This window comes from Thunnus maccoyii, chromosome 17 (assembly GCF_910596095.1).
Source record: "Thunnus maccoyii chromosome 17, fThuMac1.1, whole genome shotgun sequence".
Taxonomy (NCBI): Eukaryota; Metazoa; Chordata; class Actinopteri; order Scombriformes; family Scombridae; genus Thunnus; species Thunnus maccoyii.
Genome location: NC_056549.1, coordinates 10,406,243 through 10,433,689, shown reverse-complemented (window position 1 = coordinate 10,433,689; position 27,447 = coordinate 10,406,243). Strand labels below are relative to the sequence as shown.

The window sequence follows — 27,447 nt, the reverse complement described above, 5'->3', positions numbered from 1 at the left end:
TTTCTGGCTCCAAAAATCCAAGATGGTGACTGTCAAAATGCAAACTTGAAGCTCCAGAACCATGGATGTATAATAAGAGAAATAAGAGCCCACAAACCAATGGGTTACATCACAGTGGCTACTCCATTATTTTTTACAGTCTATGGTTTTACCCTCCCCAGCATATAATATTCAGCATATGACACAAACAGTGCATGATAACATTCCTAACTGTGTGTTGACTGTTGTATGTGTGATAGTTAACATATTGCCCATGCTCCAAAAAAACATTAATGCTTATTGGAGCACTTGGGGTCAAATCTCTCTTGCTCAGTCATACTTTTGTAACCCAGCTGAACAAAACGGGTTAAGATGATAATGAATAAAGTTATAAATAATTAAAAAATATATAAACACTATTGAATTTTGTTTTAAGTTAAGGCTTTTATTTCTGTTATTGGATACTACAGTTGCGATAACTTAGTCAAATCTTTTGTTTCACTCATTCCCGCCACTTGCTGAAATTGACAGGAAGTTTTGCAGTGCGGTTTGCCAGCAGGAGGAGCGTCCGTGATGCAGAGGGAGAGTTTCTCGGTGTCACCATGTTGAGGTAAAAAGTAAGCTAGTTGCTCCGAGTAACAACGTTGAAACAGATAAAGGTTAACAGATAAATGTTGGGTCAAAACGTTTTTTGAAGTCGAGCAGTTATTAGATGACAGTGAAACGGTTTCCTCGCTTTCATTGTAATCGGTTTACATGCCTCGGTAAGCTAACGTTTGCTACTCAGTCCTGCTTTGCTAGTTTTGTTGTGTGTTAGCAACAAAGCTATTTCCATGTAAACCACCATACTAGCAGGGAAACGTATTTGATGCTTTAAGTGTAAGTTTCATAGTAATATTCAACATGTTGCTAACAGAGAAAAAACGTGAATTTCTTTTAATGTGGAGTTAATCACTTACCCATGTTGCTAGAGGTGATTAAGTGATTTGTCAAGCAGTATTTTTTATAAGAGTTACTGCTAAGAGCACTTATCACAGTTAATTGGTTGACTAAATTAGTGAAACCATATACTGTGTTTCTACAGAAAAATACAATTTTGCTTTCACTGAGAAATTATGGTTTGTAGGTTTAATGTTTAAGATTGTGTTTTGTTGCTTACTCAGATATATTTTTCCATGTCTGATATTTGTATTGTGTCAATATATGCTAAGCATATTGTACTAGAACAAATAATTCTGATATCATTTGAGAATTTGGAAGTTGAACTGAAGAGTAACAGTTAATTTTCCATATGTTAAGTATTTGCATTGATTTATTTTTTTATGATCTAGTATGATGTTGTACAGCATAAGATGAAATCTAAAGGAAAGCAGAACAGAGACTATAAGCCTGTTTGTAAATGCAGGTCAGATCTTTTATTGAGTGAGAAGAACCAGTGACGAAGATCCAGCGATTCCAGTAGATGGCGAGCCTCCCAGCTTGATTTCCAGGAACCCAGATCCACATTGCCACTGAAAGAACCGGATGAACTATCTGCCTTGTGGTAAGATCGTGCCAGTCACCTAGATTGGTACCAGCTAACACCCATTATACTTAAAGAGTACACTCTTACTCATTAGACTTTGACAGATCAGACCTCCATCTGACCTGAACTCAAACAAAGTTGACTTTGACCAGTTTTCCTCTGTGGTCATCAGACACTGACTTGGAAGTTGCTTGAAACTGTGGAGAAATCCCACATAAGGACAAATACACATACTGATCTAAAGTGATTACTAAACCAAACCAAACTGCTTTAAAGGAAAATTGAGGACAATTTCTTTGGTTTAAAGGGCCCAGTTTCTTTATTTTGCATATCCAAAATAAATGTGATGCAAGTTTCGTTGTTTCCTATCCAAAGGCAAACTAAAGTTGCAGTTCACTGAATTCACGTCTGTTATGATATGGTTATTGCACTCAAAACATAGTTCCTTCTGAACCTAGAGTGAGGTGTACTTACAGGAACAGGTTACACTTTCATACAGCTTTCCAGTAAGACTAGCAAAGTTAATGTGTCATAATGTACTGTATCTTTCCCCTGTAGATGTAATTAACACACACACACACGCATGCAATCACACACTCACAAGGCCACGGCATGTAAAAGGCATGTCTCCTCCCGGTGTTGCTGAGAATAACCAGATTATTTTATCTGGAGATACCAGCTCCTTTAGACATGGTGGCGATGGAGCGAGCTCCCCACTTCTCTGTCTCCATCTGTCTGTCTCCTTCTGACTCAGTTTTACTCGCTCTCTCTCTACCCCTCTCTCACTTTCAATAAAACCTATTACAAGACATCTTAAAGTTCGTAAAACATGTGGGCTTGTGTGTGTGTGTGTAGTTATAGGAGTGTGTCTTTTTGTCTATTGATCATCATCTGAGGGCTCGCAAGCTGCCTGTCAAAGTTTTTATGGACAATCTTTTTGGATGACGTGGAGGTCACGGGGTAAAGGGTGAAGAGTTTTGGGTGTGACGGATAGATGATTATTTGGTGAAGCCTGATTGTGACAGGAATTTGCAGGTACAGACAGCAACATTATAAAATAGATATTAAAATGATTCAGCTGACTGAGACAGCATGAAAGGCATATATTACAATTGCAAAGGAAAGGAAAAGCCTGGGCTCACATTTATGTGGCCTTTGAGGTTGGTAAGATTCAAAAATATTCAGGAGGAAAACAGATTGTGAGCTGAATGAGCTGTGTGATTTGGATGAAGTAGAAACTAGGTCCCATTTTCATTATTGCACATACTATGATGATTTAATAAAATTAATTTTCCATGAAATGGTTTGACAAAACCATGAAATATATTGGTGTACAGATGATCAAAAATAGGAAAGGTTGTTAAATTTTGATGTGTTTAAGTTTGTTAACTTTGTCCCAAAAGCCTGGAAAAGAGGGCAAGATGGACTATTTAATTAGTATGTACTCTGATTTCCCCAGTATTATGTAGTAAATGCTTTTGCCAGTGATTTATGAAGTAGAGTCGCACACACCGAAGGTCTGAAGATTTGATTGTGAAAGTAGTTCAAGCATATTTTTGGTCTTCATTGTGGCATTGGTTGAAAATGTATATGCAGCACTCTTGTTCTGGCTTGTATGAATTTATGATATCTTGTAAGTGGCTTAGGAATACTTAAAAAACAAATTTAATTAATTCATTTTAAAATTCTTCAAAACCGAACTATTTTTTTGCTCGTACATTTCTGGCTACAAGATTATAGCCTAGTTGCTTCATCGCTGTAATTTTTTTAACAGTGAAAAAGCAGATAAAAATATTAAATGTACTATGCCTAATTCTATAAAAAAGGTAGGATTTTAATAAACTGGATAACTTTATTTGAATAACTTCTGAGCTCCCAATTTTCTTTCATTCTGTCTTCATCTATTTAGTTTATTTATTGCTGTTGCTGCTCATTATGTAAAAGCCTGTGGGTTACTTTAGTTCAAGCAGTCAACTTGAGTCCACGGCTACACTCGCATGGCACACTCTTCTCACTGCAACATATTCATTGTGTCCTTTTATTACGTTGGTATTTCAAAAGCCATACTTCCATCCCAGCATCCCATCTGTAGACTCTCGGTCTAACTTCGCATGGAGGGAAAGTTAATATCGTCACTCCCCGATGCCTGCTGTGCTGAGCTTGGTGCTACCTTGTGAGGAGTGACGACATGAGAGCCTAGATGCCAAATATTAACATGCATATCCTACACTCGTGTAATAATCCATCCCGTGTGAGTTGGCTGACCTAGCTAACAACAGAAACAAAAACAGTAGTAGAAACACAACGTTCTACTCCTCCGTAGCGCTCCTTATAATTTAGTCCTTCTTAAATAACATGAAGCCTTTGTCTCCCTTGTAATGTGAAGACTTCCCTTTTTTACTCCAGCTATCATCTACTTGTGCTCTATCATTCTCTCATTTATCTTCTGCTCTTTTTTTTTCTCCCCACCAACTGTTTTCTGTGTGTGTAATCTTTTCCCTTTCTGAGGAGACTTGCCCTTTTTGTCTGAGCGGGAGATAAGGGTGAGGACAGTGGAAACACAAACATACATGCACGCACACTCACACACACACATACACATACACAATAAGATGGGAGGAGTTAGTATCACATTAATGAAGAGACTCATTATCAAATTTATGAGGGCTGGAGTCACCAAGCCCCATCATTCTGCTGCTATGAGACAAGTAGTGAAAGAAATGCTGACGGTGAGATTGAGCACGGTGGAAGATGGATGAAGGGAGGATGAGAAGGGGATGAAGGCAAAGAGGGACCTCTGCGATAAAGAAGTTATTAATGGTTTCATCTCTTTCTCTTACTTGGTTTTTCTCTTTTTCTTTCCCTCGCACCTACACACACACACACACGCACACGCACACGCACAGTCAACTGCCCTTTCCTCAGTGTGTTTTCTTAAGACACTGATACTCCCCACTTCAAAGAGCAGAAATGAACTTTTGCCATGTAAATACGGACCGCTTGTATTCACACGAACGAGCACGCGCACACACACAGACACACAGACACACACACACACGCTCTTCCTCTGTGGTTTTCTCTCTGTGGTCTTTCATCCAACTTCTTTGACAGCCTCAGAGGAGCAGAGGAACTGAATCTAAAATAACCCCATCATAGTTATCATAGTCACACACACACACACACAAACGCAAATACAAAGGCACATAAGCACACACTGACTCACATGAAAAACACTTTTGTTGTACCCGTAGCAGAGGCCAAGAAAACAACTTAAGAAATCACTCCAATCTCTCTGGCTTCTGAGGAAGGGCGTTCGTCAGGAGCGTCCAGCCCACAACCGCCGCTGCCTCGGAGGAAGGAAGAAAGTTCTGCATATGGATGATAGTGAAAGTGCTCCACAAGATCTGTTTAGTGGGCTCATACATATAACATCACTGCTAAGGGCTTGAATGAATGTCAAAACTGTAGGTCCTGGTGAAGGGCTGTGTGCCTGGTTGGTCTGTCACTCTGATGCCAGGGAAACCGCTAAGTCTGCTCCAACTTTTTTTTCCGTATTTCAATAATTTGCCAAGCAAATATATGTTGCCAGAGAGATCGCAAGATGTTGGATCACATTTATTGAGCAATTGAATTCTGGAAACTTTGCTTCTTGAATGTTGAATCCTATTATCTCTCGAGTTTTGGGTAGAGCAACCCGGGTTTGGGTCATTTCTTGCACCCAATTACTTCAGTACGCAGTTTTATGAATGGCACAAATAGGATCTTTAGAGGTTTGGTTTTGGAGCCACTGTGTTGATGTGGGAAATGGCAATGGCTGTGACATTTTATGTGTGTGGGGAAACTGTAAACAACAGTGCATAAATGTGTGGCTGTATCTGTGGTGTCTGTGTCTCAAACAACACTTACGCATAAGTGACAAATGATGCTGTTCGCTGCTATCAGACCAGCTCCTGAACCCCGAGGCCGTGACGGAGACACACGACAGAGACCCTGTTTGTCTTTTCTCACCCACTCCAGCACTTAGAGCCCCGATAAGAGCATGCAGGCCTACCGCTTATAGCGATGAGATATGACAAGCACACATTCAACTTTAACACTCGCACTTGTATAAGGTTGGTTAAAGGGGTTTCATCAAGTGTGACAAGTGGCAAATGTCGCTAACGCCAGCGCATTAGTGTGGGACTGTAAAGGCTATTTGTGTGTCTGGAAGTGAGTGTAGGTGTACAGTGAGAAAAGGCTTGTGACAGGTCAAAATTAACAATGTGCAAGAGTTTGCACTCTTGACTGCAAGGACTATTAAGGAGTGGTATTAGGTGTGTATCCAAGGTGAACAGTCCCATCAAAAAAAGTCACACACTTTTTTCTTTTTTGGTTTTGCACTGCATTTTTATATGGTAGAAAATTAATAAGTTTATTTGTCAAAGTGTTGACCTGTATTTTACACTGAATGATGGGACAAAAGTGCCAGTATTAGGAATAGAAAAAATAATCCTCTCGCATTCTTTTAACACCCATCAAAAAATAGTTAGAAAGAGGAAATCTAATTTTGCATCCTTCCCTTTGTCGACCAGTTTGGATCAGCTAGTTCCTCCTGTACTGAAATACTTGTTGCTGCTAACAGCCACTCTTGGCCTGGTGAAGGTGACAGCTGTACCGTATGCTACATCTGATATATTTGGAGTCACCAGTCCACATTTTTTTTCAGTTGCAAGTGGGGGCATTTTCTTGAAGAGTGTATCGTGCATTGATGTATTAAAGAATAGATGAAGAATTCACACAAGGTGGCTTATTTATTACAGTAAAAGCTGCTCACTCAGTGCAAATACTAAATGTTTCTCTAGTGGCTTTTAAATGTGTATGATGGTACAAAATGTAAATTTTGAGCATTTTGAATATGTGTAATACTCAGAAAATGTTCTTAATTTTGCATTTTTTTTCTTTTGTAATAGATGTGCATGGCAAAACTTCTGGTCATGTGACCTGCAGTTCCAACTGTGGCCTCACCACTAAAAGCCCTGCACTGCCCAGTGTTTTTCTTGGGGGCCTTGAACAAGTATGAAGTAGTTCACAGAGATGGAATCTCTGCACAAGCACTCTGAATCTTTAATACAGCAACAAAAACATGATCCCTCGCTGGCTTCCCACCACCAGATGTGTTTAAAGCTGTGGGACAAGCTGGTTGCGCTTATGCTGGAGATTGAACTCAGAGCTCTTTTGTGGCGTGCGAGTGTTTTTTTTTTTTTTTTTTCAAGCCACATCGATTAATTTTGATAGGGAAACAGTTAAATTCATGACATTACATTAAAAATTACAACTGAGTTGGTTAGTATTATAACACACTGACACAAGATATGTTATTTGTACAAACTTGTCAAGTTAGACTTTTCATCTGATATACCAACAGTGCCCCAAAGTTACTGTCTACTGTGAACTGCACAATAAAGCTGAAATGCAATAAAATAGTAATGAAAAGTTTGACTACAATAAGATATTTTCACTTCCTTAGCTATGATTTAATTATTATTTCAAAAATTGCATCCATGCTAGTGCTATGGGATGGTTAATGGGAGGAAAAGATCAAAAAATCCAAATCAAACTTTCTCACCAAATGACAAAACAGACAGCAGAAGGTCAATCTAGTAAATATAGTTTCCATGTTTTAAACCAATGGGAAATTGGCATATTGATTGTTGATCTGTTCAAGGCATTTGATTCTATCGACCATGAGCTGCTGCTGGGCTGACTCAGTGATGTCAGTAGGGGTGACAAGGCTATAAAGTGGTTCAGGAACTATCTTGCAGATGGAACCCAGTTTGTATATACAGATGGTCACAAGTCAAGCTTTATGGACATCTCTAAGGGTTCAATTTTAGGCCATGTCTTATTTTATATTTTTATAAATAATATTGGGAAGGACATGCTTACAGCTAAAGTGCATCTTTATGTAGATGATTAGGGGATACTGCAAAATTCGGTTTTGATCCGATACCAAGTAATACTTGGCCAGAATTGCTGATACTGATACAGTTACTTTTGATTATTAAAAGTGGCTTATTGCCTTTCATGTAGGGGAGAGCAGTGTGTCATGATTTAAGAGGTGAATGCATCATCGATAGGCTAAATCTGAATACATTTTCATGACCACCAAAATGATTTGCCAAAGGTTAGCAATCATTGCCACCTGTAAGATCTGGGTTTGATTCCCAACTGAAGCGTGTGGTATCATTTTTTCAGTTCCATTAAAATAATTAATTTAGATAACAAGTGTCAATGGGCTGAATATATCATTTCAATGTCTAAATATAGTCTATATTTAATCAGTCTGCTAGTAGTAGCTGATTAAACAGTTAATGATGACCAACTACGGTTTGAAAATGTAACATTAACCAATGCTAAAGATCCGATATGACTTAAGTATTGATTTCACCACTATATACTGTATACCTGGACATTCCTGCCAGTGAACTCTGTCTTTGTGTTGGGGGTCTGTCTGAAGCATTTCCTTCCTCCTTCCTTCATTTCTTTTGCAGCTTAGAGTTCTCTCTCTCATGGTTTGTCATGTGTTTAAACAAATCGGTGGTGTTGCCACAGTAGCGAACAGCCTTCCTTTATACATCGCAGTTTGCAACGTTTTCATTGACAGCTGTAAAATAGCTCCACGCGGTGCTCCTCTTTCATTCAGCTGCTGCATTCATGTGTCAGATTGGTACCGGTAGTCAGGGTGCGCATGTTTGAGTGCACGATACACGACATGACAGCAGCAGTGGAGAAGCAAAGAGTGCATGCACAAAGATGTGTTCACTGTTCACGACAACGGAACGTTGCACAGACAGTTCTACTCTTTGATGAAATGGGTACAATGTAGACGAGAGGAACTGAAACTGGTATCGATCCTATTGGCGCTAGAATCGATCTTCAAAAACGAAACATAGTATCTGTTGTATCGATATTTTGGGATCGATCCTCCCACCCCTACAGATGATACAATAGTCTATTCAGTTGCCTCTTCTCTGAGTCAGGCTGTTGATGAGCTCCAGACGGTCTTTAAACAACTGCAGGCCTCGTGGTATGGTCTAAAGTTGGTTCTTAATGCTAAGAAAACCGAATTTATGATCTTTTCCAGAGCTCGTTCCCTGATCTCAGATATTGTTAGCATTCATACCTTAGGAGGGGACTCAGTTGAAAGAGTGTCATCCTACAAGTACTTGGGTATTTGGGTGGATCACAGGCTCTCTTTTAGAGTGCATGTTGAGAACCTAGTGAAGGAACTGAAGGTTAGGCTGGGGTTTTATTATCGAAATAGGGCCTGCCTTAATTTAGCAGTTAGGAAAACATTTGTTCAGGCTATGTTCTCTTATTTACACGCATGTTGCCTCCTCTACACTTCACTGCCTAGACTCTGCGTATCCCAGTTCTCTGTTTTATATCCAACTCATTGTCCCGTACACATCACTATTTACTTTATGATCTGGATTCCTGGTCTTCATTAAGCCTATGGAGACAGCATCATTGGTATATTTTTATTTACAGAGTAATACTGGGCAAACTTCCTTCATATCTGTGTAATCTTCTATCACTCACCAACAGCTGTTATGATGCTCTACCAGGTACCCAGGATTTGCTCAGAACTTGGTAGTGTAGCTTTCTCTTATTTTGCGTCCTGGTCGTGGCATAACCTGAAGAACACACTACAGCTTAATGATATAGTCTACCTGGGAGAGTTCAAAGCTCTGATAAAAAAACTGTGTAACTGAAGGGTGCAATTGCTATTCCTAAACTGGATTTTGTATTAAGTATCTGTCGATCCTTGTCTGTTTTTAACATGCTCTATTTCTTCCTTGATTGTTCCTTATCTGTATTTACTCCATTCTATAATTTGTGTAAACTTGTAATGGTGTGCTATCATGGCCAGGTCTCCTTTGAAAAAGAGATTTTAATCTCAAGGGGACATCCTGGTTAAATAAAGGTTTAAAAAAAATTAAAAAAATATTTCCGCTGTACCTTTTGTATGTGTGCTTGAGTTCTCATGCATGGACCATCTACTGGTCCAGCCATGTGGGTGTTATCTGATGAACAGCTGATGGTGCTTATAGCAGAGTTTCCCTCTTGAGAGCCTTTCCTGCACACTGTAAATCTCACTAATAAGGCCCGGGCGCCTGGCAAGCCCCCACCATTTTACCGTCGGGTGATAAATAACCGCAGCCTCACCGACCGGACAGCAACCAGAGAGAGCCAACTGACTACAAAGAGACAGAGCAGTCCCAGAAGTTGAGGATAATAACTGTGGATAGCGAGGATAGACTTTGTGATATCAGAGAGAGGAAGGCCATGAAGAAGATAAACGTGTGTATTTGTCTCTGTAATTGTGTGTAATTAAGAGGTCAGCGATAGGATAAAAGTTGGAATAAGGAGGGTGGCATCTTGTCTGCCTCTGTCCGAGTTTGTGTGTGTGTGTTGTTTTAATGAAAATCTGGTTTTCCTCCGTGTGTTTCTAAGGTAACGACTGATTGCGCATGGAGACAGCCGTCTGATGGAATGTCCTCACCCCCGCAAGCTCATTAATTACACATTCAAACACACACCAGTGCACACTTATCACTTATCTTTACATATGAAGGTTGAAGTGATACACACAACTCTTGTAGGATGGGGAGGAGCACAGAGGGATGATAGGGAGGTAGGGGGGGAGGAGATGGGTAGTAGGTGGGAGGGAGGGAGGGAAGGAAGGAGGGAGACGGAGAGAAAGAGGGGAGGAGTTAAGAGAGAGGGACCTGTTGAGTTGCTCTAAGGAATGACTTTCGGGGTGAGAGGAAGTGGCGGGAGGTTACAATCATAACCTCTGATCCCAACTTGCAGACTCTAGACTCTCACTGTGATAATTAATGAAACAATGAATTCCGTAATTGTGTATTCAACAGGTATCCTTGGTGTCACTTCAAAGTATTTTGTTTATTTGTTGGAGTTATTATCTCCAAAGTTAATTCCTTAGACCCCTTTGTTTAGATTTTTTACATGATTACAATATCTTTTAAATTATTCTGATGATATAAGTTTTGTTTTTAGAAAATTAGACAATTTGGAGACATTAATGTGTTGCCAAAATAATAACATTTTTAATCCACATAATGGCGTTAATGTTTACAGCACCAGAGTCTCTATTTGGGTCTGTTAGTATTGCCTCACACAACATGGAGAAAAATGCATGTGGGACGATGAGGTCTACTCACAGAGGAAGTTTTGGGGTGTAGGGTGAGCTCATGGTCCATCTCCAGTTTCCTGGTCTGGTCAGTAACCATGCAGCATCGCTATGCCCCATAAAAAATGCGTTAGCCCCTCAGTGTGTGCCCCAACATGCCACGAAGGAAAGGTTTTATTAAATTACGTATGATTCCTGTATTTTTGTTATTATGCATCATAAAGCTGTCTGTAAATGGTGAAACAATATGTGGAATGCTTGAAATGGATGATATGAGGCAAACAAAGCATGGCATACAATTGAAGCTTGCACATATTTTGTTTGGGTACTTTCAAACATTTTGAAATTTTGATCTGTTTGTTTTTGCTACTAAAAAAACATCCTCCACCCATCGTAAAACTTTGGTTGGAAGCTGAAGTTGTCAGCTGACGACAGCAAGACATGTTTTGTCAAGCAAAATGAATCACGTGTTGTTGGATTGTCATAACAACAGCAGCGAATAGTAGGTTTGACTACATTTAAACCCATCATTTGATGATGTAGAAGCCTTCTCACTGACAAGTCCTTTTGTCTTTTTTTTACTGTAATCAGAAATGAAATTCATACAGTCTCACATTCAGGTTTGATATCAGTACAAAAGCTGCAATGCATGAACAGAATGTTCTTAAGCCTTTTTTTTTTAAATGAATAATGGCTCATGTTTTACCCCAACCTGTGAATACATCCACACTCCCTTCTCTGTCTGCCTCATAAACCTACCTCTAAAGCAGACACAGGCCTGCGCACACACACACACACACACACACACACACACACACACACACACACACAATGATGTATGTGTGAATAATAAGGTGTTAATTCTGGAGGTGTTGCCAACATGCTGTCACCCCCCCAACACACTCACAGAGCGACACGCAGCTCTTGTTAGACCCTACCTCTCATTTCCTCTTTTCCTTCTTTCCTTTGCTGTCTGTAAAATATGTAAGTGATTTGGCCTTTCCTGCCACAACCTCTGATGGCTTTATACAAGGCAGTTGCAGCTTGGCCTGACACACACTCACATGTCTTAATAACAAGGCCCAGTAATATCTGATTGTCTTGAGGGTGCAGCACTTCAGTGTCTGAAGTGTTCCCAGATATGTTGACTTCACCTCCACAACAGTCCTGCTTATGTGTGTTTGTGTGTTTAGATCACTGATCCAGATTGAATGGCGTCACCTCAACGCCTCACTGACTGCTGCTGCAACATGCACGTGGCATCTGCCCTAACTTGTGAGTCCCTGTAGAGTGTTTTTGCCCTAATATGCACGATGTTGGCGTGTAGGTTACGGGGTGTTAGTTTTCACTTGTGTCAATGTGCGTTTCCTGCTCTTTCAGATACTGATGTCTAGGATTTGGGGCTTTCTCCTTTCAACACCTTCTCCCTCTAGCTGATGACCGCAGATAACACCTATCGCTGTCTCATTCCTTCTTTTCCCTCTCTTTCATCCCCCTCCCCCTATCTTTGCGATAATGCTATGTGGATGTTTACCTCCAGATAACTTTATTTTGACTGCTTGTGTGCCCCTGTGCCAGTGGTGCTGGTGTATGTGTGTGTGTGTGTGTGTGTGTGTGTGTGTGTGTATGTGTGTAGGGGATGTGGCTGACAGACAGGGACAACAGGGCAACAAGAGCACAAAGAGGGTTGATCCGGGGGTAAGAGGGGACATGAGGATGTGTGTGTGAGTGTGTGTCTGTGGTTGTTTATGGGGGTAATGGGCTGCTTGGACTAGACCTCTTTTGATCCCTCCACGCCACCTCAGTTAGCACCTCTGTATGCTAGGAAGTGTTGTGCACAAAGACATCTGCTCTCTGAACTTGATAATGAGACACCTTAGACCTCTGGTCAAAATGGATTTTTTAGCCTGTGCTAACACAGACACAAATAGAAATGTCCAAATCTTCCACACATGCTCGCATTTCGGCCATGTAATCTTTTTAAAACGTTCTTTTCAAGGAAAACTTTACAGGCAAGGCTACCCACACAGCCTCTGCTTCATGTGTGTGCATTTTGGGTGGATATGTATATGCTCCACAGCAATGCACGTTCATATACTAACTTGGCAAAAAAAGCCTTTGACATTTTATTAGTTTCTGTCTTTGCATCTGTTGGATGTTTTGTGACAGTATATTTAGTGTATACCTCTCGACGTCTGAAATTAGCTCAGCCACGGCGGAGCTAATTCTGGGAAATATATGTTAAAATAAGGTCCACATAAAACACATTCTCTGGTTTCCGCTCGCCTGGCTCTCTCTGATCACTCTGCTGTAACCTGCTAATCACAAGCAGCATGGCAGCATGCTGGTCACAGCCCACTATGTTTAGTGTTTACAAGGCTTAAACACGGCCCCGTTTAGACACGCTGTGCTCATATAGGCAGAGCGACAACAGTTGAAACACACACACACACACACACAAACACACGCCCTTTTTGTAGTGTATCTGTCCATGCATGCAGCCCACATGCACGCAACACACGCTAGCCGCCCATCTCTGTCATTGTAATTGAATTTGAGGTAAGACAGTATATGTCCTCAGACTGCAACATGAGAGGGTTAACACAGACATTTGTGGCTGAGCGCTTACATTTTGGAATAAATTGGAGTGTAATTTTAGATTTCTGGTCATGTAAGTTAAAGACCGTCATTCTCCTTAAACTTGGATAACGTGTGTCGCTGCTGTATGGAGGAGCATAACTGGATCTTGATGAGTTGTATTATCAGTTTGAAGAGAAGTTCTGTTTGTTGTCTCTTCCTCTTAGGTGTCAAAAGACATTAAAAGTTGGCACATGTAGGGGGAAGATTAGGTTGGGGTTTCATAGCAATCCATTGCATTTGAAATACACAAATTAATGTGCTTATCGAATCAAATCCCGTATCAGCTCCACTTAAGTTTGACTTTCAGCATTTGTAAGTAAATAATCTTATAAATAACTTAATTAAATATTCATTTGATATCTATAATCAGTTTTTGTTGGCTGACATGGCAAAAGACTAAGAGATAACCTAACTAATGTTCACAACTTGTATCCACAACTTAAAAATGAGATGAGCAGCACAAGATATAAAGTATTGATTAGATATGTATCTCACAAATCAATTCGGTCTCCCAGAAATTACTTTCATATACTACTAAATTGCAACAGCAAATATGTTTTTCAGGACACTGCTGGCTGAATTACATTTTCTCTCAACATAATGACTGGATATTGTTCATGAACATATTTTGCAAGTTGCAAATATCTTTATACTGAATGTATGAGGGGAAAAACTTGAAGCAAGTGTTTTTAATAACATTTTACTGAAACCACAATCTGTCATAACCAAAGTTCTTTTGTTGTCTAAACCTAACCATACATGGGATGTGAACCCTGGTCTGTTGTGTCAGAGTCTTGCATCTTGTATGCCCCCCATCCACCCTATTTCTTTCACTAACAAACAATGTTTGGCAGAGCACACACACTAGTGTGTAGTTAGCAAATTAACCACCCAACAGCCGAGAGTTTTATTTTGGCCTTTGGTCAAGTTACTAACCTGATATTATGTTGTCATTATAACTGGCAAAAGCATCACACTGGGCTAGCTAAAAATTAGAAGCCTGCTACATTGTTCTTATCTAATTAAAAAAAAAGAGTAGTTAGCCTCAGATCATAGCGAATCTGGGTATTTTGCCAACCTGGATTAGATTTTAATTTTAAGCAAGAGTGGGACATCGAGATTTGCAGTTATCCATTACTTGCGTCTGTTGCAATACCAGCTTCTCCTCTCCTCTCCTCTGGCCGCTCTGTGGGTCCATGCGACGTTACAGAGCGTGACGCCTACAGCAGTCAAGGGAGTCGTAGCCATGCCCCTAAATTAAATACAACTCTCAGAGGGGAGAACGCTCATGGCCACACACACACTGACGGCATGCTAACATTTTGTCTACCATCATCAGACATGCACATACACTGTAAATATAGGATTACTGTAGGCAGACACACACGCAGACAGGGATGGATAAGCACAGACATAAATACACACAATCACGTGCACACACACAAACTGTTTGCGAGTGTATGTGTGTGCCTCTCCTGTTTGTGTTGGTGAAAGTCCACTGGATTTATCTGTTAGCGCTCAGAGGCCAGTGTGTGTGGGATCCAAACACACAGTGGAATTATGGGAGATGAGGTCAAAGGTCAAGGCCAGCCACACACTACAGTGCTCATTGTGTGTGAGTACATGTGTGTATGCGTGTTGTAGGAGTGATGAAACAGTTTCATCAGGGAGGGCGCTCTGCACGGATCATCAGGCGTGTGATGGAAGGTGTTCACGAGGAATTTAGATTAGCACTGAGAGAAAACAAATGAGAGGAGAAGAGGAAGGAGAAAGAGTGAGGAAGGAGGGGAAGAGTGCACAGCAACAATAGTTCTGTTCCAGAAACAACCATGTAGGACCTGACTTGGTCTTCAATGATCCACTCAGTTCTTAATATCGGAAAAACGACACAGGACTTGAGTCAGTCTTACTGGGCTGGGTTGAGTCTTGCTGTTTTGCTCTGGGTCTTGACGCTGTGTCAGTATGTATAATACTTGAGTGCATCCAAGCGGACTCGCTATCAGCTTTGATGATGTGTCGGGTCTTTGTCATCGCAGGAGGAAAATGTGTTTAGGCAAGAAAGAGAGTCTGAACTGTTGCAGGGAAAATAACATGTACCGCTATTCAACCATGTCTGCTTGTTAATTGGTGCTGCGTCATGCTGCTGCTCAGTACATTTACATGCACTTCAGTAACCGGGTTACAGTCAACCTCTCCGGTCAGATGATATCTTAAACATCATGTAAACGAGAAAACTGGTTTCCATAATCGGGGTGAATTTCATCCAAACTGAAACTAACACAAAGTAGCCTTTAGAAGTCTAAATAAGTTGGCTTCTACAGCTGAACATTTGACTATTTGTAAAACTCAGACACTTTCCTGTCTGCAACGCAGCATCTTATTTCACTAATACAGTTTACTAACACAGTAACAAAATAAAATCAGGGTATACATTGATTTACAGTAACCAGGTTACTAAAGTATCTAAAGGCATTCTCCTCCTGTGGTACCTGATTTATCTTTTTATGGCTTGCATGTTCACATTTCAACAACTAAAATCTTAACAATAACATCCCCTGTACAGCAGCCAGACTGATGAAAGCCATTTCTGTTATTTTGACCCCCACATGTTATCACACTGAACCATCCTGCAGTGCAACACACAAGTTGAAAAAAGGTGAAATGTAAGGTTCATAAGAAATCCAGCAACAATCCACACACAGAATAAACATATTTTCATTCAATGCTAAATATACATTGATGACAAGTCCAAAATGTGAAATCATGTGTGACAAGATGTATGAAAGGTGGTGGGAATGTGAGAGAAAGAGAGAGACTAACTCCTTTGGTTGAGCAGGGTTTATAGTGCATCGCCACAACCAGCAGGTCGTAAACTCTGCTCACACTCTGTTTTATTTCAATTACAGACACAAGGCCTTGTATCTCTACATATGTGTGTGTGTGGACTGAGATGGAGTGTGAATGGTGTTTATTTGGTCATGGGTCTAAACCGGATGGAAAGGTGTGGGTAATAGCAGCACTGGGAGATGATATCATGAGCATACACACACGTACACACACATGCGCGTGCGACCGTCAGTACTATATAGTCTTACTGGGAGAGGGGCTCATGCTACATTGGCGTCCGAATGCCGTGTCCTTCCCAGCAGCCTCTCCTGCAGAGGGTTGGTCATGGGAATGAAGCACGCTCACATGAGTAAGCTGACAGGCAAGCATGTGTGTCTTAAACACAATAGTTGGTGGAAGCCTTACTCCAGTTTGATTCTTCCTGCGACAATAGGCAATCTGCTTGATGAGATGTTTTTTGTCACACATGAATTCAAGTCAAGATGCAGCAGAAGCTACAGGATCAGTATACGGGCAACGGCTAAAGGGATACAGCATCAACTAAAAACAAGTTCATACACATTGTACACACAATCTTAACTTTGATCAATAGTAATGGTAATGAATAGTACGAAAATGAATAATTATTGTCTAATATCAGTTTGGTTTTTATTTCTGTTGTTATTTATGGTCTCTAAATTTCTCGACTCCCACTCCGTTCCACGCTTTCCTCATTATACCTTTAGATTTTCCTCTATTTTGATATTTAAAGTTGGTTTCAAAATGTATAATTGAACAAACATTATAATCCTGACCTGACAGTAACCTCTGCAGCCCAGATTATAGACTCTACCCGTATAATATCAGAGAGGTAAATTGTTGTCAGCGGTTTAGTATGCCCTGATGCTAACACAACCACAACTGCAAACAAACACATACATAAACACAGGTCACATACATGTCTAAACAGAGCAGAACCAGAAACCAACAGTGACCATGACACACCAACTCGTTACAGATGAAACAGATGAAGCTTCTTCTCACAACCTATCTCATCTGTCCTTCTGCCTCCGTAAAGATCCCGGCTCGGATAGTCTCGCCTCACTGCAGGTGTAAGTGTAAGCTTGGGTGTGAGTGGAGAGAATCTGGAGAGAGGCAGAGAGAAAGACCTGGAGATTGGGACAGACCAAAGCAGAGAAAGAGAGAGATGTGTAAGCAGATTAGGTTTGTCCTTGGCGCCTGTCTGTGGTTCCAGTGAACTGATGTGTCACCCGGATCCTGAGGGTGTTGACAGCAGCGCTGGGGAAAAAAGTTTGTTGATGCTACTTCGTGTTATTTTTCTCTTTTTATGATCTGTGAAGCGTCTGCTTCTCCTCACAGAAATAGATAGCGTAGGAGGAAAAATGAGCAGACATGTCGCTAGTCTTCACCTCTTTAACTAGCTAGTTTTCAGTTTGGGGCTTGGTTTTAAACCTACAGTACAGCTGCCAATGAAAGTGATTTTTTTTGACTTGTCTTTAACTGTTCTGCTGTAAACTAAAATAAGGTTTCTGTTTGACCCCATGCAGCCTTTGGAGTGAGTATCATTACAAACACATGCTGTGTAGACAAGCATCATTCAAACATACAAAGCCATAACTTTGGAATGCTTTTGAAAGATGCCAAATGCTGATATCATGCTGAATCACAGAAAAAAGTGTATCAAATGATGCAAAAGATGAACAAAATATTCTAACCTGATGTGTCAGATGGTTTATCACACAGAACCATCTGAAAAGTCGTCCATGGAAAAGGGCAGGCACTTTCAAAAAAATACTTGGCAGGTGATTGGATGAACCATCTGTCTGTCACTGTCTTTCCTTGCGAAGCAGCTGGATTCACGAGATCACACGAGAATCCTCATAGGACGCTGAGTGGTCTGCCTTGCAAGGTAAAGAATATTCACCTGCGATTAAAATGACCCCTGGAATGTGAAACTTTCCTGCTCAAGCTGCCATTTCACAAAGTGTGATGTAATTTAAATGAGGAACTGGAAAAGGCAGATTCCAAGCTTGGAGGGGGAAGGAAAAGAAGGAAAACTAGGGTTCATTACAACTTGTTTTATTTTCATTGTTCTGATAACATTGTAGTCACATCATACAGTGCACTCGGGACAAGAAAAGGGGGTCATACTGGTTGTAAACAAACCAGAAGTTTTGTTGCCATCATTATTTGGAGGTAAAACTGAAATTGAATGCCTCTGTAATGTTGCTAATAATCCCTTATTGCACAGGAAAATTGTGAGGGTACACAACTGTGGCAAGTACTGGAGGCCAAAGTTGAACCAGGATTAGTCCGTAAACTGTGATGGATGTTTACAACTGAGTTTGGGTAATAATTTTGTTTTATCCCACAAATAAGTTTGAGCCTTTACAGCCTATTTGATTGTCTGACTGGCTGTGTTTGTTTCTTCACTGAGCCTGTTTGTAGCAAAGTTTGGTGCTGAGATCTTAGCAATTACCTTGGTGAGTAAATAGTTATTATTACTTACGGAGTCAATGGCCAAAGCTACAAAAATGAAACCCAAGTTGTAATAAACTCTAGTTTTCCTTTAAATAGCATTTTGGGACAAGTTGCTTTTTTTACCCAGGTTCTCCTTCTGCTTCAAACCTTTTCCTCTCATCATGTATGGCAAATGTGCACACGAATGGATAAGTGCAAGGGTGTATGTGTGTATCTGTGTGCATATGTGTATACGTTACTAGGTGACACACACATGGTTTTCCCATATCTCTTTTACAGCCTTTTGCTGTGTAACTCTGACCAGTGTCTAACCATCTGTCCTGCTCTCTGGATGCCTGTAATAACTGCTAACCCCCCTCTGTCCTCTCTGCCCTCCCTCACCTCGGACCCTCTCCCCTGTCTTCGGGAGTGACCACCAAAGAAAAGCGGTTCAACTACAGAAACTCAAATTTCAACAGAAGTGACAAAGAAAATGATTTTGGATTGACAGGTTATGCATTGAACTATTACCAAAAAGAAATAAAAAAATAAAACATTAGAACTGTGTGACTAAACTAATATGTAAAGTGATAGCGTGAGATGTTTAATAGCAGACACTCACTCACACAAAGAATATGCACAATTTCTCACACACACCCACAAGAGCACATAGAGGTATACAAGGACACACACACACACACACAAACACACACACATATGCTTAGGAGGCGGTTTATTTCATTTCCTTCACACCTTCACACCTGCGTGGCAGACACTGGCCTCGCTAGATGATTGCACAAACACACATACACACACACTCACACACAACCTAGACACAATACAGTAATGAAGACAAAGACATGCATTCACAACCACTCGGTTATCAAAATGACACAGTTGGGAAAAGTTGCAGCTGTAGGGAGGGACCCATAAGTCTATCTGAAGAGATAAAAAAACAAACACTGAGGCTGATATGAGAAGGACATGGTTGGTTTCCTGTGTGTTGCTGTGCTCTCTTTGAAATGCTGTTAGTTCCTGTGTATGTGTGTATGTGTATACTGTAGTAAAACTGTATCCTAGTCTATTTACAGTACCTAATTCATCCGTCTTCCAACCAAAAAAAATGGCTATAAATGTGCTTGTTCAAACACCAACTCTTACACAGGCACACATACACACATGCAACAGCAAAGGAGGTGTGAACAGGATGGGAGTTAGCATATGTCACATAAATCTATAGATAAACACAGTAACTTAAGCCAACTAAATAAAAAGTCAGCTTATTGGTGCTATTTACTACAGCCTATTAAAAATAAAAGCTTGGAGAGGTGTTGCTTGGTAACCTTCTAAATAGAGTGTCTCGTTCTGTGCAACTGTTTTGTAGTTGGGTGTCCAGTTGCGTCGTCTGAGCCCAACCCGGGATACTTTACATACTGTACTGTATCTGTATGCGTACAAGTGTGATTGTGAATACAGCTGTGTGTATGTATGTGTGTTTGACTGTAGTTAAGTGTCACCATGTAAAGAACTATTACAGCCATATTATAAAGAACAAGTAATGTAAATGCCTGCCGTCCAGTTACTCTGATCACATGTGAAGCATTTTTTTGCGGGTGTTAGACAATTTAGTGGATCATTCTGAACTGGATTTGACTTAATGGTGTTGGTACTTATATGACTTATAAACATGACTGCTATTAACTCAAGTGGTTTGAGTAATATTACTACTACACAATTTCTAAATGGATTGGTATCAGCTGTATAAAGCCAGTTTCGGTTTTGAATCCTTATTTATATCATCTTATTATTATTAATAATAATAATATTGTAAAACCCACCATATACATGTATGTCCTCCTCATTGGTCAAAATGCCCCATTGTGCTCTGCTTAAACACTGTAATCTGTTCCTAGAGCTCAGGATTGTGAACAAATGAACAGCTGAGCAGAGGGAACAAATAAAGAGGAGCCTACCATTTCAGAGAAAATATTTACACTTCAGCTTAAAATGATAATTTTGCAGCCATTTCAGCAATATTTTGCAGGAGAACCAAGTCTGGTTTTGGTTTAAATTACGGCAGTATTTTTTTTAATGTATTTGTTTGTATGCCTTTATTGGACAGCAACAGATGAGAGATGACTGAAAATGAGGGGAGAGAGAAAGAGAAAACAAATGTCCACTGGTGGAATCAAACCACTGATGTTGCAGCTATGGAGCATGCGGCTTAACCAGTAGGCTACAGGGGGGTGCTGGTCTGCTGCACTTCAGTTATGCTATAATATAGAAGCAGGTGTCCAAATACTTCCTGTCACAACAGATTCACACTAATGTGAGTATTTAAAAACAAAGGGCACTGTAAGAAATATGAGTAGGACAGGAGCAAATCTTAATCGGAAACTACAATGACTTATCATGATAGAGGCAAAATAAAAATCTGGACTTCCCTGTTGACACAGTGTACAGAACTCTTTATAGATTTTTCAATTTCATTTTGAGAAATATATAAGCGAAAACATCCAATATGTTTTCCATCCTTGGTTATACAGTGAAAGCTGATTTGTCACCCTTTATTTAAACCTCAATGTGTTCGCATGTGCACATGTGTTATGTTTAACAGGCTCATTTCCGCAGATTTCAATGTGGATGTTTTTGTCTGTTTTAAACCCCTGTGGAAATCCAACCCTTGCTTTTCTTTCTGCAAACCTCACAGTCAAAATACACTTGTTTAGGCTGCATAGGGATTACACAGGAGTGAGCCAGGGCCAGAGTGTGCTGGGGAGTATTAGTGGATGGGTCAAGGTAGAGGGGTGTCTGGAAAACGTTTTGGAAAGGGAGTTAAGAAGCATAGCATTAACTGATTTTAAGGTGAGGTGGTTTTTGGTTTTTAGATGAATTTTGCAGGTGTTGGACAAAAACCTTGTAGCTCCTTCAGGGATTTACACACAAAAAAAACTTATGCTTTTCTTAGACAAGACAATAGGATCTTGGTATTCTTGGTGTCTCATCACAAAACTTTGAGTAACACCCTAAAATGGTTGTTATGCATTTGCTCTTATTGCTTTGCAATTATTTACTACTTTCTTGGCTCATTCATATCCCCTCAATTTGAATTAAGTGCTGTTGGACAAAGTATTTCAGCTGTGGTTTGAAGGCAGAAGAAAGCTTTGGAGACTTGTGTACTACATTGCTGGCATTAATATGATGCTATGCCACTGTATTCTGTTATGATCTCATTTTTCACTTGAAAAAGCTAATGAAAACTGAAGGAGCCTCCCACTGAACCCCGACCAAATGAAACATAGAAGGAAATAAATACAGCGGGGTCTGGGTGTTGTAGTGTGGGCGAGTAGCTGCTGTTCCAGTCTGGGCAGTGTGCTGTGGGGTTAATTAGGCGTATCAGGGACTAATCCCTCTCCAGGGTCATCTGCTGGGGTCAGGCCTAAAAAGAGAAAGGTCACAGAAACATCCGGCTCAACGCATTAATGATGGGTTCATACTGTAGACCTGAGTGTGTGGGTTTTAGGGAGGGGATTGTGTCTGTTATGTGTTAGTATATGTTAGTGTATATTGTAGTTAAAGAAGTTCTCAGATGTTTTTAGCAAGTCTGCTTATATCTTGATATTACTCATTTTTTACTCATGTTGTACAGATCAGCTGCAGGTGTCTGCTGTCCAGCCCTTTCAGAGGCTGTTCAATCATTTTGGGTGTGTTTATTTGCTCTGGCCAAATGGTAGCAGATGGAAAAGTATCGATGATTGGCCTCAGATCACTATTATTGATCAGTGATTACAGTGAAGAGGATTTACTGTATTCAGCTGAGCAGACACTCAAACACACTAAGGGAGCTACTGTAGCCCACAGGGGACAAACTGCTCTGTGTGCGTACAGCAGTGTGTGTGACTGCTGAGCAAGGACAGGGATTAACACGAAACACATATACATGTGTTGGCACACACAAGCAAGTAAACACATTCACAGTGATGCACTGACATACACACACATACACCACAGACATACACACATAATCACATTCACTGACTAAAAAACAGATAGTTGAAAAAGAAATGAATGAATGACATTTTCATCTATCAAGTGTTGAGGATTCTGAGGCTAAGGCTAATTAAAAGAATGCTGTTTAAGTGTGGAAGCGATCAGGTCCGATCTCATCCACATGCAAATGCCGGAACAGTAGAAAAATGGCTAAATCTCTTCTTTTTGCCTCCCTTTCGGTTGCAAAATAAAGAAAAAAAAATTACAGGTAACAACCGGTTAGGATTGGGACAGACAGTCAAGTTAATCTGCTAAACCTCAGAAACATCACTCACTGTTACTGTGCTTCAACAAAGCCAGACCATTTCTTTGGTTATTTTCTTTTTATACTCCAAGGATTCCAGCACCTTCGATAGCTCAGTTGGTAGAGCGGAGGACTGTAGAGTTCTAAAAATAGACATCCTTAGGTCGCTGGTTCAAATCCGGCTCGAAGGAGTTGAAGTTTTTGGGCAATTATGGCACTGATGGTTGAGTGGATCACTTAATAATCGTCCTGATGTTGTAGTGTCAGCTGTTTAAAATTGTGTTCTGCCCCTCTTGTGTTCAGTGGTCACTGATACTGTTTTAAACAGAGCCAAACTCACTACTTGGTTATACTCATTTTCATACACTCCAACTTCCAGCCCCTTCGATAGCTCAGTTGGTAGAGCGGAGGACTGTAGAGGAATAGCCATAGACATCCTTAGGTCGCTGGTTCAAATCCGGCTCGAAGGAGGTATATTTTCGGGGCAATTGGGAGAAAGTGCTACTGTATATAAATGCCTGTAGACAGAAAACTAAATTTAAAGCTAAAAATAGGGATTTAATCCCAGGTCCTACATGTTACCTATTAAACAAGAGAACTGTAATTACTGTACTGCCTCAGCTGGTTAAACCTCTGTTCAGCTCCCTCCTGCTCTCTTTGATCACTGATAACTGTTTTTAATATAGCCAAACTCACTATTTTGTTTATCTCATTTTCAGACGCCACAAATTGTAACCCTTCGATAGCTCAGTTGGTAGAGCGGAGGACTGTAGAGGAATCACAATAGACATCCTTAGGTCGCTGGTTCAAATCCGGCTCGAAGGAGTCATCGTTTTAGGGCAACTGTGGCTCACAAGTTAGACACTATCACCAAGCAATCACACGGTTGGCGGTTCGATTCCCGCCTCCTCCTGTCGACATTCCAAAATGCCCCTCACCAAAGAGACTGAACCCCAAATTGCTCCGCATGGTTAGGCCAGTAACTGCCATGGCAGCTCAATGCCATCAATGCGTGAGTGAGTGACAAATTGTAAGGGATTTTGTGGAAAAGGCCCAAAAACCTCTTTTTAGCTCCCTCCTGCTATCTATGATCAGCGATAATTGTTTTTAACACAGTCAAACTCAGAATTCAGATTTTCTCATTTTCTGACACAACTCTCTATACCCCTTCGATAGCTCAGTTGGTAGAGCGGAGGACTGTAGAGGAATAACAATAGACATCCTTAGGTCGCTGGTTCAAATCCGGCTCGAAGGAGGCATGTTTTTGGGGCAACTGTGGCTCACAAGTTAGACACTATCACCAAGCAATCACGCGGTTGGCGGTTCGATTCCCGCCTCCTCCTGTCGACATTCCAAAATGCCCCTCACCAAAGAGACTGAACCCCAAATTGCTCCGCATGGTTAGGCCAGTAACTGCCATGGCAGCTCAATGCCATCAATGCGTGAGTGAGTGACAAATTGTAAGGGATTTTGTGGAAAAGGCCCAAAAACCTCTTTTTAGCTCCCTCCTGCTATCTATGATCAGCGATAATTGTTTTTAACACAGTCAAACTCAGAATTCAGATTTTCTCATTTTCTGACACGACTCTCTATACCCCTTCGATAGCTCAGTTGGTAGAGCGGAGGACTGTAGAGGAATAACAATAGACATCCTTAGGTCGCTGGTTCAAATCCGGCTCGAAGGAGGCATGGTTTTGGGGCAACTGTGGCTCACAAGTTAGACGCAATCACGCGGTTGGCGGTTCGATTCCCGCCTCCTCCTGTCGACATTCCAAAATGCCCCTCACCAAAGAGACTGAACCCCAAATTGCTCCGCATGGTTAGGCCAGTAACTGCCATGGCAGCTCAATGCCATCAATACGTGAGTGAGTGACAAATTGTAAGGGATTTTGTGGAAAAGGCCCAAAAACCTCTTTTTAGCTCCCTCCTGCTATCTATGATCAGCGATAATTGTTTTTAACACAGTCAAACTCAGAATTCAGATTTTCTCATTTTCTGACACGACTCTCTATACCCCTTCGATAGCTCAGTTGGTAGAGCGGAGGACTGTAGAGGAATAACAATAGACATCCTTAGGTCGCTGGTTCAAATCCGGCTCGAAGGAGGCATGGTTTTGGGGCAACTGTGGCTCACAAGTTAGACGCAATCACGCGGTTGGCGGTTCGATTCCCGCCTCCTCCTGTCGACATTCCAAAATGCCCCTCACCAAAGAGACTGAACCCCAAATTGCTCCGCATGGTTAGGCCAGTAACTGCCATGGCAGCTCAATGCCATCAATACGTGAGTGAGTGACAAATTGTAAGGGATTTTGTGGAAAAGGCCCAAAAACCTCTTTTTAGCTCCCTCCTGCTATCTATGATCAGCGATAATTGTTTTTAATACAGTCAAACTCAGAATTCAGATTTTCTCATTTTCTGACACGACTCTCTATACCCCTTAAATAGATCAGTTGGTAGAGCGGAGGACTGTAGAGGAATAACAATAGACATCCTTAGGTCGCTGGTTCAAATCCGGCTCGAAGGAGTCATCGTTTTAGGGCAACTGTGGCTCACAAGTTAGACACTATCACCAAGCAATCACGCGGTTGGCGGTTCGATTCCCGCCTCCTCCTGTCGACATTCCAAAATGCCCCTCACCAAAGAGACTGAACCCCAAATTGCTCCGCATGGTTAGGCCAGTAACTGCCATGGCAGCTCAATGCCATCAATACGTGAGTGAGTGACAAATTGTAAGGGATTTTGTGGAAAAGGCCCAAAAACCTCTTTTTAGCTCCCTCCTGCTATCTATGATCAGCGATAATTGTTTTTAACACAGTCAAACTCAGAATTCAGATTTTCTCATTTTCTGACACGACTCTCTATACCCCTTCGATAGCTCAGTTGGTAGAGCGGAGGACTGTAGAGGAATAACAATAGACATCCTTAGGTCGCTGGTTGAAATCCGGCTCGAAGGAGGCATGGTTTTGGGGCAACTGTGGCTCACAAGTTAGACACTATCACCAAGCAATCACGCGGTTGGCGGTTCGATTCCCGCCTCCTCCTGTCGACATTCCAAAATGCCCCTCACCAAAGAGACTGAACCCCAAATTGCTCCGCATGGTTAGGCCAGTAACTGCCATGGCAGCTCAATGCCATCAATACGTGAGTGAGTGACAAATTGTAAGGGATTTTGTGGAAAAGGCCCAAAAACCTCTTTTTAGCTCCCTCCTGCTATCTATGATCAGCGATAATTGTTTTTAACACAGTCAAACTCAGAATTCAGATTTTCTCATTTTCTGACACAACTCTCTATACCCCTTCGATAGCTCAGTTGGTAGAGCGGAGGACTGTAGAGGAATAACAATAGACATCCTTAGGTCGCTGGTTCAAATCCGGCTCGAAGGAGGCATGGTTTTGGGGCAACTGTGGCTCACAAGTTAGACACTATCACCAAGCAATCACGCGGTTGGCGGTTCGATTCCTGCCTCCTCCTGTCGACATTCCAAAATGCCCCTCACCAAAGAGACTGAACCCCAAATTGCTCCGCATGGTTAGGCCAGTAACTGCCATGGCAGCTCAATGCCATCAATACGTGAGTGAGTGACAAATTGTAAGGGATTTTGTGGAAAAGGCCCAAAAACCTCTTTTTAGCTCCCTCCTGCTATCTATGATCACCGATAATTGTTTTTAACACAGTCAAACTCAGAATTCAGATTTTCTCATTTTCTGACACAACTCTCTATACCCCTTCGATAGCTCAGTTGGTAGAGCGGAGGACTGTAGAGGAATAACAATAGACATCCTTAGGTCGCTGGTTCAAATCCGGCTCGAAGGAGGGGTGGTTTTGGGGCAACTGTGGCTCACAAGTTAGACGCAATCACGCGGTTGGTGGTTCGATTCCCGCCTCCTCCTGTCGACATTCCAAAATGCCCCTCACCAAAGAGACTGAACCCCAAATTGCTCCGCATGGTTAGGCCAGTAACTGCCATGGCAGCTCAATGCCATCAATACGTGAGTGAGTGACAAATTGTAAGGGATTTTGTGGAAAAGGCCCAAAAACCTCTTTTTAGCTCCCTCCTGCTATCTATGATCAGCGATAATTGTTTTTAACACAGTCAAACTCAGAATTCAGATTTTCTCATTTTCTGACACGACTCTCTATACCCCTTCGATAGCTCAGTTGGTAGAGCGGAGGACTGTAGAGGAATAACAATAGACATCCTTAGGTCGCTGGTTCAAATCCGGCTCGAAGGAGGCATGGTTTTGGGGCAACTGTGGCTCACAAGTTAGACTCAATCACGCGGTTGGCGGTTCGATTCCCGCCTCCTCCTGTCGACATTCCAAAATGCCCCTCACCAAAGAGACTGAACCCCAAATTGCTCCGCATGGTTAGGCCAGTAACTGCCATGGCAGCTCAATGCCATCAATACGTGAGTGAGTGACAAATTGTAAGGGATTTTGTGGAAAAGGCCCAAAAACCTCTTTTTAGCTCCCTCCTGCTATCTATGATCAGCGATAATTGTTTTTA

At 41.3% G+C, this 27,447-nt stretch overlaps 1 protein-coding gene and 10 non-coding genes across 14 annotated transcripts in view; all 11 read left to right on the top strand.

The window, feature by feature from the left end:
• The first annotated feature begins 385 nt into the window (after positions 1-385).
• The window catches only part of LOC121882450 (hormonally up-regulated neu tumor-associated kinase homolog A), a 122,617-nt gene continuing 95,555 nt past the window's right edge, over positions 386-27,447 (top strand). Inside the window, exons 1-3 of one of the 4 annotated variants that reach the window (XM_042390720.1) lie at positions 386-743; positions 1,385-1,522; positions 11,894-11,975. The gene's annotated coding sequence lies outside the window, so the exon portion shown is untranslated. Of the gene's footprint in view, positions 744-798; positions 859-1,384; positions 1,523-11,893; positions 11,976-27,447 lie in introns of those variants that run through there. The other 3 variants (XM_042390719.1, XM_042390718.1, XM_042390721.1) reach the window with 3 other exon arrangements.
• On the top strand, positions 23,044-23,132 carry trnay-gua. Its single transcript is given in 2 exon segments — positions 23,044-23,080; positions 23,097-23,132. It is a non-coding gene; the product is annotated as a tRNA-Tyr (tRNA).
• On the top strand, positions 23,323-23,411 carry trnay-gua. Its single transcript is given in 2 exon segments — positions 23,323-23,359; positions 23,376-23,411. It is a non-coding gene; the product is annotated as a tRNA-Tyr (tRNA).
• Positions 23,678-23,766, top strand: trnay-gua. Its single transcript is given in 2 exon segments — positions 23,678-23,714; positions 23,731-23,766. It is a non-coding gene; the product is annotated as a tRNA-Tyr (tRNA).
• Positions 24,108-24,196, top strand: trnay-gua. Its single transcript is given in 2 exon segments — positions 24,108-24,144; positions 24,161-24,196. It is a non-coding gene; the product is annotated as a tRNA-Tyr (tRNA).
• trnay-gua lies at positions 24,538-24,626 on the top strand. The gene is given in 2 exon segments: positions 24,538-24,574; positions 24,591-24,626. It is a non-coding gene; the product is annotated as a tRNA-Tyr (tRNA).
• On the top strand, positions 24,957-25,045 carry trnay-gua. The gene is given in 2 exon segments: positions 24,957-24,993; positions 25,010-25,045. It is a non-coding gene; the product is annotated as a tRNA-Tyr (tRNA).
• Positions 25,806-25,894, top strand: trnay-gua. Its single transcript is given in 2 exon segments — positions 25,806-25,842; positions 25,859-25,894. It is a non-coding gene; the product is annotated as a tRNA-Tyr (tRNA).
• Positions 26,236-26,324, top strand: trnay-gua. Its single transcript is given in 2 exon segments — positions 26,236-26,272; positions 26,289-26,324. It is a non-coding gene; the product is annotated as a tRNA-Tyr (tRNA).
• On the top strand, positions 26,666-26,754 carry trnay-gua. The gene is given in 2 exon segments: positions 26,666-26,702; positions 26,719-26,754. It is a non-coding gene; the product is annotated as a tRNA-Tyr (tRNA).
• trnay-gua lies at positions 27,085-27,173 on the top strand. The gene is given in 2 exon segments: positions 27,085-27,121; positions 27,138-27,173. It is a non-coding gene; the product is annotated as a tRNA-Tyr (tRNA).